The sequence below is a fragment of the Piliocolobus tephrosceles genome, chromosome 14 (genome assembly GCF_002776525.5).
Source record: "Piliocolobus tephrosceles isolate RC106 chromosome 14, ASM277652v3, whole genome shotgun sequence".
In the NCBI taxonomy this organism is placed as follows: domain Eukaryota; kingdom Metazoa; phylum Chordata; class Mammalia; order Primates; family Cercopithecidae; genus Piliocolobus; species Piliocolobus tephrosceles.
Window position 1 is genome coordinate 79,554,227 of NC_045447.1, and position 19,194 is coordinate 79,573,420.

General features: G+C 38.8%; 1 pseudogene; it reads left to right on the top strand.

The window, feature by feature from the left end:
- The first annotated feature begins 5,081 nt into the window (after positions 1-5,081).
- LOC111543249 lies at positions 5,082-5,564 on the top strand (annotated as a pseudogene).
- The last annotated feature ends 13,630 nt before the right edge of the window (positions 5,565-19,194 follow it).

The following is a 19,194-nucleotide window of genomic DNA, read 5'->3' on the forward strand; positions in this document are numbered from 1 at the left end:
GCAAGAATTTACATAACATGCTTAAGTACCTAACAGTTCACAGAATTAGTGCTCAATAAACGCTAATTTTCTTTCTTCCTCCCTTTTCTTCCTATTCTCTGCTTTCCAACTCTCTCAATATGGTAAATAGATGATGATTTGTAGTTTATTCCAGACAGAATCATTTGGGATTTGCAAAAGAATGTGACTACTTAGAAGGTTTTAGAAAACTCGCCTTTTGAATACAAGAACCATGTAAACTATTAACTCTTGAGTCCCACCTCTGCTTTATCTTACAAGAACAAGGCTTTTACCAAAAAACCACCCAGAGAGATCCTGGCCAGGGCCAACACCTCCCTTGTGTGAAGGCACAAACAGTGACCATAAGGTCGTAGTGAGAGATTGTAAGGTCTGAGGATAATTCAAGATGGCCACAGCTCAATCAAAACAGACTGGCTGTTGAATGAAGGGCACATGACTTTCCTTTTCCCTTGCCTGTTACTCAGCTGACAGAAGCAGAGGAAGGTGCTTAATTCCCTGAGAATTCCAGATCTTGACTATATTTCTTCACCATCCCTTTCCTGATGTCTAGACCTCAGCATCGTCAGTGGAGATAGGGACTAAATGACAGAATTTTAGAAAAGTGCTTAGCATACAATAGGTGCTCAGTTAAGTGTTCAACAATGGTAATGCCCTTCTCCAGACCACTCCCACCGCTAGTTCAATGCCAGTTTGCTATTATAGCATCTGAGAGGAAGCATGTGTGTGTGTTGGGAAGAACTGAAATAAATGGTGTTACCCAGAGAAATTGTTGGTAATTTAGCACCAAAATAACTTTTTCTCCATTTGTTTTTTGTTCTACCATTTTTAAGGCACTGTAAACACTACCGATATGCAAGAGCATACCATCTGGGCATCATTTACATACTAGAAACATCTCAAGATCAGCAAATTTATTACTAAAGGCACAAACGTCCACCATTGCATATAATGTGAAAGTTTCTATTTTTCCTTGGTGGGGTGGAAACCTTTATTTTGAAAATTAATTATTTTAAAGTAATTTGAAAATAAAAGAAAAGCTAACAGTTGTTCCTAAAACTGAGCAAGAGGACAAAAACACTTCATCAGAGAGGACAAGCTCTCAGGTAACCTGGCAGATTTTACAAGAGCTTTGAGACTAGCGCTTCATCATTCAGGCTCTGCACAAGACCTGGCTGGGCCATTCACTATGTCAGGCAGCAGAAATGCAGCAGATTGGGACAGATTCAATCTCTGCCTCCAGGAAACTCATATTGTAGTGGGAGGGAAGTAGGTATCAAATAGCTTGATGCATAATTAATTATCATAATTGCAATAAGTGATATGAAGGAGAAGGAAAGGGTGCTAAGGGAGCTTTTACTGGGAGACCTAGAGCAGAGTTTCAGAGTTAATCTGTAAAACAACCACCCCCAGTGACCCAAATCCAGAAACAGCTGGTGGTCCTTTAGAATACAAGAAGAAACCTGTGGTACATTGTTACAGAGTGACCCATTTGAAGGGAAGGTGGGGCTCAAAGTTTCCTATTGAAACTTGAAAACTTCATCAAGCATGGCCTCTTCTGCAAAGCTTTTCCCAAGGCTGAGTTAGATGCCTCTCCCACATCACTCAAAGACCCCTGCACAAACATCACTTTTATGGCATCTGGGTGAGGTTGGTCTCAGTTACTATTTAACTTGTCTGGGACCCCTAATACTTTGAGACAAGACCTTGTCATTGCCCTTTGTAACACAGTGTTACACAAAGCTGCTGGATAAATGTCTGATGAATGAGTGAATGAATGTGGCCCCAAAGAGCTCCTCATGGGTCCCCAAAGAAGTAAGCTTATGATCACAATATCATGGCCAAAAGAGCATTTAATCTTCCAGGCTAGCACCACAGCAAACCTCTATTATTACATTAATAGCCCTCACAAAATAATTTGATCCTTCCTTTTCCAAAATATTAAGTTCCCTTAATTTCTTCAACTTAAGTATTTCTTAACTTCCCTTCTTTCTTTCAACCAATTTATTAAACAATTATAGTGTGTCAGGTACTGTTCTTGGTGCTGAAGTAGAACAGAGAATGAGATAGGAACAAACTCCCTGGTCCCATGGTTCTAGAGAGTCTCATGGTTTGATGTCTCCCAACAGAATTTTTTTTTAAAAGTAGGTTGGGCAAGGTGGCTGATGTCTGTAATCCTAGCATTTTGGGATGCCAAGGTGGGAGAATCGCTTGATTTCAGGAGTTTGAGACCAGCCTGGGCAACATGGCAAGACCCCATCTCTACCAAAACAAAAAAACAAACAAACAAAACCCAGCCAGGCATGGTGGTGCACACTTGTAGTCCTAGCTACTCAGGAGGCTGAGGTAGGAAAATCACTTAAGCCTAGGAGATTGAGGCTGCAGTGAGCCCTGATCATACCACTGCACTCCAGCCTGGGTGGCAGAGCAAGTCCCTATCTCAAAAAGGAATTTAAAAAGCTAAGCACATGGGATAATTTCAGATGGTGATAAGTTTTCTGAAAAGGATGAAGGGTAATATCTACCTGATTTCATTACTTGCTATAAAACTACAGTAATTGAGGCTGTGCAGTACTCATGAAAGGGTAGATGTATAGGTCAGTAGGATGGATTAGATCAAAAACAGACCCTAACATACATGGTCAATTGGTTTTTGGGAGTTGCAGATAATTCAATGGAGAAGAGTTAGTCTTTCAAAACTGTTGGAATCATTGGATATCAGTATGTGATTTTAAAAAATAAACTTTAATCCATATCTCATAGCATCTACAAAAATTAAAATAAATCATAGGTTAAAATATAAAACCTAAAAGCATAAAATTTGTAGGAAAAAAAACAAGGAAAATCTTTGTGGCCTCGAGTTAGACAAAAATTTCTTACATATGATCTCAAAACCTCAGAGAAAAATGATAATACTTCAAAATTAAGAACTCATAACCTTGGAAAGACACACTAAGAAAATGAAAAGACAAGTCACACACTGGGTGCAACTATCTGGAAATCACAAACCTGAAAAAAAATCTAGAATATTAAAAGAACTTGTGATATAATTCTGCCTGAAGGCCCAGTAATAAGAAAACTCAATTTAAAAAGTAATAATAAAGGCAAAAGATTTGAACAACTACTTTACCAGAAAAAAAAAGTTCCATATAATAGCAAATAAGCACATGAAAAGATGTGTGGCATCATTAGTCATTAGGGAAATTTAAATTAAAACCATGATGAGATACCACTACACAACTATTAGGTGGCTAAAATGTAAGAATCCGACAATACTAAGTGCTGACAAACATGTAGAACTACTGGAATTCTCATTTATTGCTGGTGGGAATACAATATGGCACTATCACTTAGGAAAACCATTTCATAGCTTCTGATATAGTTAAGCATTCACTTACCATGTGACCTGGCAATCTCACTCCTTGATATTTACCTTAGTGAAATGAAAACTTGCATTAACAGTGAAAACTATATTTGAATGTTTATTGCAGCTTTATTTGTAGTCACCAAACCTGGAAACAACTAAAATGTCTCTTAAATAGAGAATAAACAAACAAACTGTAGTTCATTCATATAATGGAATAATGATAATAATAAAGAATGGAGTACTGATATGTCTAACAATATCACTACATTATACTCAGTGAAAGAAGCCAGATACAAAAGGCTACATACTATTAGATTCTATTTATATGCCACTGTGGAAAAAGCAACATTATAGATAAGAAAACAGATCAGAGCTACATGGCAAAACCCCATCTCTACAAAAAATATAAAAATTAGCCGGGCTTGCCGGTCTGCAACTGTAGTCCCAACTACTTGAGGTACTGAGGCTGGAGGATCACTTGAGCCTGGGAGGGAGAGGTTGCAATGAGCAGAGATTGTGCCACTGCACTGCAGCCTGAGTGACAGAGCAAGAGCCTGTCTCAAAAACAAACAAAAATAGAACAGAGGTGGGGTTCTTGGGAGGATTGGTTCTAAAGAGGTATGGGAAAATTTTAGGGGTGAGCGATGGAGCTTTTCCATATCGTGATTGTAGAGGTGGCAACACATAGCTATATGCTTTGTCAAAACCCAAAGAACTATACATTAAAAAGGGTGAATTTTACTGTGTGTAAATTTTTTAAATTACATAAAAACTTATTTAAAAATGATTACATAAAGGAATTATAGGAAAGTGAAAAAGGAATAAGCTAGAAAGTGTCAAGGCCAGGATTGATGGATTGGAGGATTGGTGGAGGAGGTCTGTTCCAAGAGGTGACACCTGATAGAGGCCTAAATGTCAAAAAAGGAGCCAGCATGGGCAGATGCACAAGCAGAGCCTTACCAGGAGACAGAAGTAAGGGCAAAGGCCACAGGCAAGATAAGCCTATTGAGTAGCAGAAAAATAAATCAGTGCTTAGGCTTTGCTATAAATCTACAGAAAAGAAAAAAAGTTCTTTTGATGAACAAAAATCTGGATCATCGTCTTGGATCTGAATTCAGGCTGTGCATAATCAAACATACTAAATATAGTGGGTAAATATGGATTTAGGGCTGACCCTAAAAACTCCAGGGAAAGGCATGGGAGTGAGAATAGGAAAGGGGAAAGGAGGAGAAGGAGAGGACATGAAAACAAAACTTTCTTGCTTATAGCTTTGGGTCTGGCTAGAACTTAACCACTTCAGTGTCACAGAATCACTTTCTTTGTTTTAGGGTTGCTTAGAAGACAGTAACAAGCCAAGCAATAAGTAAAATGAAGGTCTGTGAAGTTTATCAGCATCCCAGTTCATACTTCGTGATCTATGCATTCTAAACTTTACAAGGGTGTTTCAGTTTATTTAATTTTTTTTCTAACTCTAAAATTTGCATACTAACTTTACTGAAAAGTCGATTTCTTGGTGCTTCTTAGACTAGCTCTTTATAATTTTCTTCATGTGCCTGAAGATTAAATTTCTTTTAATTGTGGGTTTCTCTTTATTACTATTATAGCAAAACAAACAGCATTACTTTAATTTTAGAAGTATTTTTAAAAAATTTAGCCTGTGGACTGTGGGCAGCCAGGGTTGGTGAAGGATCCCAAGATGGTTGGGTGAAAACTTGCTCTAAAAACCACTGACTGGGTAGCTTTTGCAGAGATCATACCCCAGAACCAAAAGGCCATTGCTAATTCCCTGAAATCCTGGAATGAGACCCTCACTTCCAGGTTGGCCACTTTACCTGAGAATCCACCAGCTATCGACCGGGCTTACTACAAGGACCAGGTAGCCAAGGCAGGCTTGGTGGATGACTTTGAGAAGAAGTTTAATGCCCTGAAGGTTCCTGTGCCAGAGGATAAATATACCACCCAGGTGTATGCTAAAGAAAAAGAAGATGTGAAATCTTATGCTGAGTGGGTGTCTCTCTCAAAGGCCACGATTGGAGAATATGAGAAACAGAAGGAGAAGAAGAACTTAATTCCATTTGATCAGATGACCATTGAGGACTTGAACAAAGCTTTCCCAGAAACCAAATTAGACAAGAAAAAGTATCCCTAATGACCTCACCAACCAATCAAGAATTTTTAAAATTGAGTCCAGGAGGAAGATCTGGCCCTTATATTACACATTCTGGACATTGAAAATAAAAATACAGTTAAAAAAAGAAATTTAACAAAACCCTACCTCATGTTTATACGTATGCAATATATATGACTGAGATAAGAGCATGTTAGGAGTGATCCTCTATTTGCAGTTTCAATCTGTTTTTGCAAACATTTTCAACAAATCAGCAGCGACTTTCTAGCTCAGCAATGTGTTAAGAAATTTTTGCCTTATTCATGTTACTGAATATAATATGATGTCAGGAATGTTCTTCACTGGCAGCAATAGTTGATGAGTCTGTATGTAGTTAAGAGAATAAAGATGGTGCCTTTGTCAGTTTCTTTTAGGTTTACAATAAAAATGTACAGTGTGAGACGGCAGTGAGGCCTCTCCTTTTTTTAAAGACATTTGTTATATGTCACAGGTCATGAAAGATGATCTCTCTAAAGAGCAGGTTTTCCCCTGGCCCAAACAACTCTTACAAAAGTGGATGTCACATCAGCACACCAGTCTAATGAAGCCCACCAGGCAACCTGTTCATTCTGTAGGGAGAACTGGAATAAATAGCAGCTACATATTCTCATCAGTCAGGCAGTCATCCAGAGCTTAAAACTTTCCACTCTGGTGCTTTTGCTCATTCTGACCACTCAGTCTGAAATAGTCTTCCCCTTCTATCCACATGAACAATCTTACATCACTACAAGACTCACTTCTAATACACCCTCCCCAGTATGCCTTGCTGACTCCTTCCACACTCACTAAAGATACTTTTTCCACCTTTGACATATCCTCCAGTCCCTCCCCTTATCTAGTCCTATCTTGCAGCATTTTATCATGCACACATCTTTCTCTTCTATCAGACTTAAGTTCTTTACCGGTTGGATCTGGGTCCAATTCATCTTTTTATTACCCATGTTGCCTAACAATATGCCTCATACATTGAAGGTACTCAATAAATGTACATTGATTAAATAAATAAATTGATGCTAAGAGTAACTAGAATTATAGAATCAGACATGACAATGTTCTAATTGCCGTTCAAGCATGGTAGGCAAAAAATATAAACCCTAGATTGCAGAAATACATACATAATGGCTTCTGCCTCTGCTCCACCCACATTAAGGGCAGACATTCATAATCTGTCCTAGCACTCTTTCCTCCTGAGACTGGATGAGGTCTTGCCATCCTTCTCAGCCCCATATTCTAGGAAGCCATTATCAATATATAAAAGCGGGCATAAGAGATGAAACTTCTGACTTTTAAAGATTCACAAATTGGTATTATTTCCTATCTTTGAACACTCCTGAAGATCTGTGAGGTTTATGAATTTCTAATTTTGCTGAAGCAAAAATTTGGTACAGATATATGCTACAAGGTAGGTGTGGGGAAATAACTGACTTTTTATAGATCACTCAGAGGATGCACCTCCATGCAAGCAACAACTCCCCTCATATTAAAAATTTCTATTCATCATCTTCACCTTAGTTTTGAAAATATAAGTAAGTGCTTAAGTAAATGTTACTATAAAAATGATGTAGTGTAGGGTTGTGTTTATTCCAGTCAAGGAATTTTGTAACTTTACTAATTATTCCAACCTGTAGCTACAGAATTATTACAGAATGAAAGGAGCTTATTTATTAAAGTGTTCATTTATTGCATTTTATGGGGGAAATTAGGTAACTTTAGTATTTGTAAATTAGAAAGGACCTCAAAGCATGTCCTTCATTGAGATGGTTAATTTTATGTGTCAGCTTGACCGTACTAGGGGTGTCCAGAGTAAACTTTATTTCTGGATGTGTCTACAAGGGTATTTCCAGATGGTATTAGCATTTGAATCAGTTGAATTTAATAAAGTAAATTGCCCTCCCCAATGTGGGTGGGAATAATCCAATCTGTTGAGAGCTTGAAAGAACAAAAAGGTAGAGGAAGAAGGAACTTCTTGCCTGCCTGCTTGAACTGGGACATGGTCTTCTCCTGCCCTTGGCCTGGGATTTATACCATCAGCTCCCCTGGTTCTCAAGCCTTGGGAGTTGAACTTGAATCACACCACTGGCTTTCCTGGGCCTCCAGCTTGCAGACAGTAGGTTGAGGGGCTTCTCAGCCTCCATGATTGTGTGTGCCATTTTCTCATAATCTCTTTATGTGTGTGTGTGTGTATAGTTTTGAAAATTTAAGTATATGTAAAATATATATATCTTTATAAAAAATGAATTGGACACAGATCCAACCATATATATATACACACATATATATACACACACACACATACACACACATACTGTTGGTTCTGTTTCTCTAAAGAATCCTGACTAACACACTTGTGAATATCAAGAGTAGCTTTAGCTTTGGACTTAAGGACACCTTGGAAATCTCAGTCTTTCATGAACCAGTCATAATTAAGATAAGGCCAAAACTATGAAGAATTGTAGTAGGAACTGATGATGACTGATGTGAGGAACTATTCTGAGGCAGCTCACATCTTGGGGTATGCCGCTGGGACAAGGATGGGAGGACGTGGAAAACACATGGGCTGAGGAACTCCAGGACACACACCAGTAAATTGCTATGGAAGTTAAATTGTGCCTTTGCCAAGAACACAAGACCCTGACTGAAAATACTTTAAACAAAGAAATTTATCATATCGTATTGCAGGAAGTCCAAGGTACAGTGGGCTCTAGGATTGATGACTCAGTGACTCTGTGATTTCATCAAGGACCGAGGTTCTTTCCTTTTTTTGCTCTGCATCCAGCCCCCATTATAGGCACAAGGTGACCATGAAAGTTCCAGGGGTCACGTCCAGACACCATAACACTCAGAGTCATAAAGAGACTATCACTTTTGCTGATTGTCTCTTAGAATTTTCTCTTAAAATTATGATAATGACATTTAACACTTCTTACGTGCCTGGCACTATTCTAAATGTTTTATAAATATAACTTTTTTTTACCATAATTAGTTCATTTAATTTTTGTCAGGACATGAAAATGCAAAGCTTCAGTAAGAAGAATCATTATGCAAAGCAAAGCTATGACCCTCTATTAAGCGTTTGGCAAAGAAATATAATTTGGCCAGACATGGTGGCTCACACCTATAATCCCAACACTTTGGGAGGCTGAGACGGGATGATCTCTTGAGGACCGGATTTCAAAGAGAGACCCTATCTCTACAAAAAATTTTAAAAATAGCCAGGTGTAGCGGCACAAGCCTGTGTTCTCAGCTACTGGGGAGACTGAGGTAGGAGGATCCTTTGAGCCCAGGAGGTAGAGGCTGCAGAGAACCATGATTGTGTCACTGCACCAGCCTGGGTGACAGAGTGAGACCCTGCCTCAAAAAAAGAAAAAGCACTTTTATTATTATTTTATAATTTCAATTTTTATTTTAGATTCAGGGATCCATGTGCAGATTTCTAACGTAAGTATATTGCCTGACGCTGAGGTTTGGGGTACAGATCCCATCACTAAGGTAATGAGCGTAATTCCCAATTAAGTAGTTTTTCAACCCACAGCCCCCTTCCTCCCTCCCTACTCTAATAGTCCATAGTGTCTATTGTTCCCATCTTTATGTTCATGTGTACTCAATGTTTAGTGTCCACTTATAAGTGAGGACATAAGGTATTTGGTTTTCTGTTCCTGCATTAATTCTCATAGGATTATGGCCTCCAGCTGCATCCATGTTGCTACAAAGGACATGATTTCATTTTTTATGGCTGGGTAGTAGTCCATGGTGTATTTGTACCATATTTTCTTTATCCAGTTTTCTTTTCCCCACAGCCTCACCAGCAGCTGTTGTTTTTTGAATTTTTAATAACAGCCATTCTGACTGGTATGAGATGGTATCCCATTGTGGTTTTGATTTGCATTTCTCTGATGATTAGTGATGTGCATTTTTCATGTTTGTTGAAAACGTGTATGTCATCTTTTAAGAAGTGTCTGCTCAAGTCCTTTGCCCACTTTTATTTATTTTTTTATTTTATTTTTTTTTTTTTGAGACGGAGTCTTGCTCTGTCGCCCAGGCTAGAGTGCAGTGGCCGGATCTCAGCTCACCGCAACCTCTGCCTCCTGGGTTCACGCCATTCTCCTGCCTCAGCCTCCCGAGTGGCTGGGACCACAGGCGCCCACCACCTCGCCCGGCTAATTTTTTGTATTTTTAGTAGAGACGGGGTTTCACCGTGTTAGCCAGGATGGTCTCGATCTCCTGACCTCGTGATCCGCCCATCTCGGCCTCCCAAAGTGCTGGGATTACAGGCTTGAGCCACCGCGCCCGGCCGCCCACTTTTTAATGAGTTTGTTTTTTGTGTATTTGTATAAGTTTCTTATAGATTCTGGTTATTAGACCTCTGTCAAATGCATAGCTTGTAAATATTTTCCCCCATTCTGGAGGTTGTCTGATTATAGATAATTTCTTTTGCTGGGCAGAAGCCCTTCAATTTAATGAGGTCCTAATTGTCAATTTTTGTTTTTGTTGCAACTGCTTTTGGGACTTAGCAAAATAATTCTTGGCAAGACCAATTTTGAGAAGGGTATTTCCTAAGTTTTCTTCTAGTATTTTTATAATTTGGTCTTATATTTAAATCTTTAATCCATCTTGAGTTATTTTTTGTATATGGTGAAATGGGGTCCAGTTTCATTCTTCTACAATGACTACTCAGTTATCCCAGCACTATTTATTGAATAGGGAGTCCTTTCCTCATTGCTTATTATTGTTGATTTTGTCAAAGATCAGATGGTTGTAGGTGTGCAGCTTTATTTCTGGGTTCTATTCTATGTGTTTGTTTTTGTACCAGTACCATGTTGTTTTGGTTACTGCAGCCTTATAGTATAGTTGGAAGTTGGGTAGTGTAATGCCTCTGGCTTTGTTCTTGGCTAGGATTGCTTTAGCTATTCAGGCTCCTTTTTTGATTCCATATGAATTCTATAATAGTTTTTTTTTCTAATTCTGTGAAAAATTACACTGACAGATTGACAGGAACAGTGCTGAATCTGTAAATTGCTTTGGGCAATATGGTCATTTAAACAATAGCGACTCTTCTAATCCACAAGCAAGGAATGTGTTTTCATTTACTTGTGTCATCTCTGATTTTTTTCACCAGTATTTCATAGTTCTCCTTATAGAGCTCTTTCAACTTCTTGGTATATGACTATTGTAAATTGGATCTTGTTCTTGATTTGACTCTCAGCTTGAACATTATTGATGTATAGAAATTCTACTGATCTTTGTACCTTGATTTTGTATCCTGAAACTGTACTAAAGTCATTTATCAGTTCTAGAGGCATTTTGGCAGAGTCCTTAGGGTTTTCTAGGTGTAGAATCATATCATCAGTGAAGATAGATAGTTTGACTTCTTATTCTCCTATTTGGATGCCTTTTATTTCTTTCTTCTGCCTGATTGCTCTGGCTAGGATTTCCAGCCCTATGTTGAATAGGAATGGTGACAGTGGGGATCCTTGTCTTGTTCCAGTTCTCAAGAAGAATGGTTTCAGCTTTTTCCCATTCAGTACGATGTTAGCTGTGGGTTTGCCATAGATTGCTCTTATTATTTTGAATTATTTTCTTTTAATGCCTAGTTTGTTGAGGGGCTTTATCATGAAGGATGTTGGATTTTACCAGAAGCTTTTTCTACATCTATTGAGATAATCAGAGGGCTTTGCTTTTCATTCTGTTTATGAGGTGAATGACATTTATTGATTTGCATATGTTGAACCAGCCCTGCATCTCAGGAATAAAGCCCACTTGATCATGGTGTTTTAATTTTTCGATGTGCTACTGGATTCAGTTTGGTAATATTTAGTTAAGAATTTTTGCATTTATGTTCACCAGAAATGTTGGCCTGCAGTTTTCTTGTTGTTGTTATTGTGTCTCTGCCAGATTTTAGTATCAGGCTGATGCTGGTTTTATAGAATGAGTTAAGAAGCCCTCCCCGTTGATTTTTTGGAATAGGTTCAGTATGACTGATAACAGTTCTTTGTCTGGTAGAATTTGACTGAGAATCTGTCTGGTCTAGGGTTTTGTTTTTTTTTTTTTTTTTTTTTTTCCCTATGGTTGTTATGTCTTTTATTACTGATGCAAGTTTGGAACTTGTTACTGGTCTGTTCAAGTTTTCACTTCCTTCCTGGTTTAATCTTTGGAGGTTGTGTGTTTCCAAGAATTTATCCATTTCCTCTAGATTTTTCAACTTGTGTGCATAGGGTTGTTCATAATAATCTCTGAGGATCTTTTGTGTTTCTGTGGGATTAGTTGTAATGTCATCTTTGTCATTTCTGATGGTATTTTTCTGAATCTTCTCTTTTATTCTTTGTTAATCTAGCTAGGAGTCTATCAATCTTGTTTATTCTTTCTAAAAATCAACTCTTGGTTTCATTGAGCTTTTGGTTCTTCTATAATTTTAGTTATTTCTTTTCTTCTGCTAGCTTTGGGGTTGGTTTATTCTTTATTTTCGAGTTCCTCTAGGTACAAAGTTATATTGTTAATTTGAGATTTTTTCTAACTTCTTGATGAAGATGTTTAGCACTATAAACTTTGCTCTTAACACTGCTTTAGCTGTATCCCAGAGATTTTGGTAAGTCTTGTTTCTATCTTTGTTAATTTCAAATTTTTCCATTTCTGCTTTGATTTCATTGTTCACCCAGAGTTATTCAGGAGTAAGTTGTTTGCTTTCTATGTATTTGTGCTGTTTTGAGAGATTTTCTTGATACTGATTTCTGTTTTGTTGAACTGTTGTCCAAGATTGTGCTTGGTATGATTTTGATTTCTTTGAATTTATTGAGACTTTCTTTATGACTAAGCACATTGCCAATCTTAGAATATATTCCAGTGTGGATGAGAAGAATGTATATTGTGTGGTAGGGGTCTATTAGGTTCAATTGGTCAAGCATTGAGTTTTATTCCAGAATTTCTTTGTTAGTTTTCCACCTTGATAATCTGTCTAATGTTGTCAATGTGGTGTTACATTCTCCCACTATTATTGTGTGCTAAGTATTTTCCTAGGTCAAGAAGAACCTGTTTTATGAATCTGGGTGTTCCAATGTTGGGTATGTATATACTTAGAATAGGTAAATATTCTTGTTGAATTGTGATCCCCTTATCATTATGGGATGTTTTTCTCTGTCCTTATTGTTGTTGGTTTAAACTCTGTTTTGTCTGATATAAAAATAGTGACTCCTGCTTTTTTTGTTGTTTTCTATTTGCATGGGATCTTTCTCCATCCCTTTACTTTGAGCTGGTGAGTCTCATTGAATGTGAGATGGGTCTCTTGAAGACAGAAGACAATTGAGTCTTTCCTTTCTATCCAGCTTGCTGCTCTGTCTTTTAAGTGGAGGCATTTAGCCCCTTTCATACTGATATGTGAGATTTTGATCCTGTTTTTGTTAACTGGTTGCTTTCTAGACTTGATTGTATAGTTCCTTTATGGTTGTCTGTGGGTTACATGTCTTTAAGTGTGTTTTTGTGATAACAGGTGTCATCATTTTGTTTCCAGATTTATCACTCCCTCTAGGGGCTCTTGTAAGACTGGTCTAGTTATAATGAATTTCTTCAGCATTTGCTTGTGTGAGAAGGATTTTACTTTTCCTTTGCTTATGAAGCTTGGTGTGCCAGGAAATGAAATTCTTGGTTGGAGTTTCTTTTCTTTAAGGATGCTGAAAATAGATCCCCAATCTCTTCTAGCTTGTAAAGTTTCTGCTGAGAGGTATGCCGCTAGCCTGATGGGGTTCCCTTTGTATGTAACCCAACCCTTCTCTGTAGCTGCCTTTAAGATTTTTTCCTTTACCTTGACCTTGGTGAATCTGATGACTATGTGCTTTGGGGATGATCATCTTGTACAGTATCTAGTAGGGGACCTCTGTATTTCTCAAATTTTCATGTCATCTTCTCTAGTGAGATTAGGGAAATTTTCAAAGACTGTGTCCTCAAATATATTTTCCAAGTTGCTTACTCTTTCTCCTTCTCTCTCAGGAATGCCAATGAGTTGTAGGCTTGGTCTATTTACAAAATATTCACTAATTTGATACAACAACCCCATTAGGTACATATTAACCCCATTTAACAGATGAGAAAGTGGAGGCAGAAACATTAAGTGACTTATAATGACACAGAGCTAGTAAGCAGTGGACCCAGGATTATAAACCAGGTGGTTCACTTCAGAATCTGTACTCTTAACTGTTAAACTCTTTCTACTACAAGAAAACCTTTCCAAAAGGAACCCAGAGATTTGACTTTATATTTCATTGACCAGAACTGAGTCACAGGCCCACCTCTTAACTTATCACTACAAGAGGCATGGAATTATCATGAAAAGCATAAAGCTATCAAGATTTGTCACTGAGCTGGAGATGGACTCCTCTTTTCCAATGAAGAGGCCCTAAAAAATAGGAGTAGGGTTTTAGTCTCATAGAAAGGGAATGAACATATGGCAAGGAACCAGCCATGCCTGCTATGGGGGGCTACCTACAAAAAGTTCAGCTTACCTAACTCCATTTCCTCTGCTTTCATAAGTTAAGATAGCATGCGATACCATGATCATCTGTGCATGTATCTGTGCCTCCTTCAATTTGCTTGCAAGTATCCCAAAGATAGGAAAAAAATCTCATAGATCTCCATATTCTCCACAAGGCCTGGCATAGGGCCTCACACATGGAAAATGTTCAAGAAACATTTGTTCATTGTAATTGAATTTTCATTCTCAACTCTACTTAATTGGAGAGGTCAACAGTTGGCCATGCTCAAGGCAGGCAGATAATGCATTTTCACATTGATCTTGCAATCAAATGAATTCTGAAAAACTTCCCTTGCCATGCAAAATAGCAAGAGATCACGTATTAACATAGGTCATGCAAAAGCCCAAACTTATTAAATTGTTAGTGCCTTGCACTTGGCACCCTTAGAGGTAACATTAATGTCACAATTTTATTATGACTTGACATTTCTATATTCAAGAGGCATTATATTCAAAGAGACACATTAGAAAGCCATAGACAGAATAGGCTACATAAATTGCAGGGTTTAGTTCAAAAAGAAGATATGAAGCCCCAGCTGGGGTGGAGTGGGTCAATCTCCCATTTTCATGGGTCTAATGCTGCCACCCACAGTGGACAGGTGACAACCCCCAAGAGATTGTAACCTCTAAATACCTGGATTGGAGTTGGCCAAGAGGGCCCCACAGAGTTGTCCACTGAACACATTGTGATACTACCAGCCTCAATCTCCTGACCTCGTGATCTGCCTGCCTCTGCCTCCCAAAGTGCTGGGATTACAGGCATAAGCCAAAAGGAAGAGTAACACCATTCAGTTTATATCATAGATGGACCTCTTTGGTGGCAGCATGAAGGAGGGATTCAAGGAAGTAGCGCTTTTAGGCATGCAAAGCAACTCAATTCTAGATCAACTATTACTGAAAATGGCATTGTAGCATGGTGGTTAAAGATGTGGGCTCTTTACTTAGATATACGTCCATTCAAATTCTACTTCTGCCATTTATGCAGTGTATAAACTTGAGCCAGTCACTTGCCTTCTATAAGTTTCAGTTTCTTATCTACTAAAACAAAGTAATTTCATCAGGGTTCTTATGAAGTTTGATTGCAAAGAAATACATGAAGCACTTACCACACTGCCTGACTTATTAGCTATTATTATTATTATCATATGGAATGGGTTATTTGTTTCCCTTCCCAGCTCCATCCTTATGCCCTTTCTAAAAACCACTGTGCTTCCAACACAGGGAAAGAGGGACACGTGTGTGACTACCCCTATCAATCGGCCTCTCTCCTTCTGCAAGCCACATTCTTTAAGAGCAGAAGGAATGGCTACTTATTCCTTCCCCTACTTTATAATCTTATTCTTCTACCTAAAGGCAGCAGCCTTGTGATCTAGCTGTCAGATATGGAGTGGCAGCTTACCCACTTGACAGAAGAAACTTCTGACTGAGTCCAGAATATGTGAAAACAATTCAGAAAAATCCACTTTCTGTCCATAGCTTAATTTTAAATGTATTGTCTTGCTAAAGAAATAATCTCAGTCATTTATTCATCCCTTCATTCTTTCATCCTCTATTACCCTGGGTCAAAAATCCTATATAAAGGAAGAACTATTTAAGGAGAAATAAAAACACATTCTTTTAATATTTGTAGTATATTGTCCTTAATGAAAAGTTAATTTGTCATTGTTACAATAATGTAATAAGGAACAAAATTTTTGGACATCTCACTTATGGATTACTTATTAGGTTATAAGTGATTTTGGGGGAACAACAGAAACACTTATATATTGGAAGCACCAAAAGTGGCTGGTGCCATTTTCCAGATATTTGGAAATACCTAGAAATTAGAATAAAAGAAAGTATTCATTAAGACGGAAGCTCCAAAACCACGTTCTTCCACAATGGAAGGGTTAAGACTATGAACTTTGAGTCAGACACACCAGATTTGCATGTATGTAAAGAGTGGGAGAGTTGGGGATCGAATTGATAACACCTGTAGAAGGCTCTTCTGCGCACCTGGAATTGCACTGCCAGGCCCATTGAGTGATGGATGGTCAAATGAGGAGCAGGTGCAATGCTCCATGGCCTCCTTGGCCCCTAACAGTCAGTCAGAGAAGTTGGTGCTGGGCTAGCGCAGGAGATAGAGATGCAGGTGGTCTCTAGAGTGCTACTCTTCAAACTTAAATGTACATATGAATCACCTAGAGATCTTGTTAAACTGCAGAGTCTGGTTCAGTAGTCTGGAGTATGGCTTGAGATTCTGTACTTCTAATAAACTCCCTGGTGATGCCAACATTGCTGGTCATGGGTCACACTTTGAGTAGCAAGGAGATGTGCTCTGTTGAACTCTCCTGTTGTGACTGCCATTACAACCTCTCCACCTTCTTCTTTTGAAGCTGCTCCCTTGTTCTCTTTCCTTTTCCTCAAAGCACTGCCATATTCTTAATCCTGAGCACCAGTACTGTAACTTCAGAAAAAAATAGGCACACATTTTTATCAGGTTTGACATATCATTGTATCCATTAGCACATCACTGGGTGCTCAGTGCTTTGCACTTGTCCAAGCCCTGGGAGCACACAGAAGACTTGGCCCCTATCCTCAAACGAATAAAAAATCCATCAGTAACTATTCACCAGTAATCATTTATTGAGTGCCCTCTATTGATATTCTTAGAATGAGAGAACTCACAGGCAAGACCAAAACCATTGAAACCTTGTTAACCTTTCTAAGTCTCAGTTTTCTCAGATGTGGAATATGGATACTAACACATATCTCAAAGATTTACTTCATGGTGAAATGAAATAAATTTAAAGTCCCTAGTAATCACTAGTTGGTGAATAGTTGTAATCCTTTCCTTTTAGTTCTATTAGGTTGTGGTACAGACACAGATAAATGAACAGAGTTTCAAAAGGGAAAATCTTAAAATCTTAGTCTATGGTCTGAGGCCATGGCTATTCTGACAAAGGAAAGCACTCAGAATAAGGTTTTTCAGGGACTTTCAGGAAGCTAAATGACTAAGAGACACCTGGTTCTTGTGGAGCTACACCCGTCTGTAAATCACGGTCTCATATTAGCAGACCTGCCTGGTGGACTTGGGTTCTTTAGCAAAGCAGAGTCCCTTCTCTCATTTCCAGTGAATTCTCAGTGGAAATAAGTCTTATTCCCCCAAGCATTCTTTTTTTTCTGTTCTGCCTCTGAAACCTGCTCTATTCCTAGTTAGGGAGTATCAGGAGCCCTAGTCCAATGCACGTGGTGACTCTGCACCGACTTAGCCTTGCTGCTTGCCCTGCTCTCACCTGGTGTTCCATTTTTCATAAACTTCTGCATTGTGCATGAAATCCAGATCTCCATTTTGTATCCGTATCTAAGAACTGGGTCTCTTTCTTTCCCATTCCATTTATAATAAATATTTATGGAGTACTTACTCTCTGCTAGGCATTGTGGTAGGTGTAAGTGCTACCTGCCAGTATTCCCAGTTTTCTTCTCTTTCCAGGAACATGTGAGGATTTTATTTCCTAGGCCCCTTGAAATGAGACAAGGCCTTATGACTTCCATGACCCATCCACTGTGAGCAGAAGTGATGTGTGTCACCTCCATGTGGGAGCATTTGAGAGATGGCGTGAGATTCTTTGTACCTCTTCTTCCTCCTTCCTCAGTAATTTTAGGAGTCCTGTTGTGTTGACAGTGTCATGACATGGTATGGCCTCCTTTAGCCTGAGCCTCTGAATATATGTGAGGTGAGAATCTCTCCTGTCAGCCTATGTTATACATGTAGTTTGAGCAAAAATAAACCTCTGTTGTTTAAAACCACTGAGGATTGAGAGTCTTATTGCAGAATGACTAAGCCTAACCCAGCTAATACAGCATCATCCCAAGCACCGCCCTTTTACATTTTATAGGAGGAATATGTGCAATAAACATATAAGCAAACAAATATGTAAAATATTAGAAAATGATGAGTGCCATGAAGAAAAGTATACTGGGGAACTGGATGCAGAGTGACTTGGAGGCTGCTACTTGCGCAGCAGTGCTCAGAGACTCCTTACAGAAGCGCTAGTAGTTGAGCTGATGAGGCGTAGCCACATAAAGATTTAGAGAAAGGAACTCTGGCAGACGGAACAGAAGTCTGAAGGTTTGAAGCAGATTGGATTGATCGTGTGTACTGTTCACTCCAGTTACTTTTGATAAGCAGACTGTATGTGAGCAAGAAAGGAAGCAAGAAAATCAGTCAGGAGGCTATTGTGATAGAACAAATGAGAGATGGGGCATTAAGACTAGGCTTTTAGTAGTGAAGTTGCTGAAAAGTGACCTGACTCAGGATCTATTCTGGAGACAGCAGTAACAAAACTTGCTAACAGATTGGCTGTCGGTAGCAGAGAGAAAGAAGAATCAAAGGTCATCTCCCAGGTTTTTGGTCTGAGCAACTCAGTGCCATTTAGTAAAATGGTAAAGGGGAGGTCAGGAGCAGGTTTGGCAGGGAAAATCGAGAGTTTGGTTGTGAGCATATTAGGTTTGAGATGGCCACTTGCAGTCGAGTGGAGCTATTGGGCTGGCAGTTAGACACATGCATCTGGAACTCAGGAGAAGCCTCATTTGGAGACAGGGTTGGGAAAATCAGGGAGCATGCAAATGATAAAGCATAGGACCATTTGAAGATAGCATAGAGAAAAGAGGCAAGAGCAGAGAACTTCACCATTTAATAGTTGGACAGGGAAGAAAGGGTCATCAACCAGACTGAGAGCTTTACCCAATAAGGTAGGAGGCATGCAGTAACATGAAAACGTTGCTTCAAGAAGGAAAGATGACAATTTGTGTCAAATGCGGCTGTAAGTTCAAATATGATGAAAAGAGACATTTGGCCATTAGAATACCTAGCATGGAAGTTATCAGTGACCCTGATAAGAGCCATTTCAGGAGTAAAGACCGAAGGGGATGTGACCAAGTAGAGAATCTAGACAACTTTTCCCAGGAGTTTCAATGGGAAGAACAGCAGAAAATAATGGAGTAGGAGTAGGGTCCCTGTATCTGAACGTCTGCCTTGACAACGTGTATAACATCTCATGCCCTCCAATTTTGGTTAGACTTGGGCCCCTATCTTGGTATGTGTAGACTCCATATGGGCTTGAGTCTTCTCCTGAATCCTAT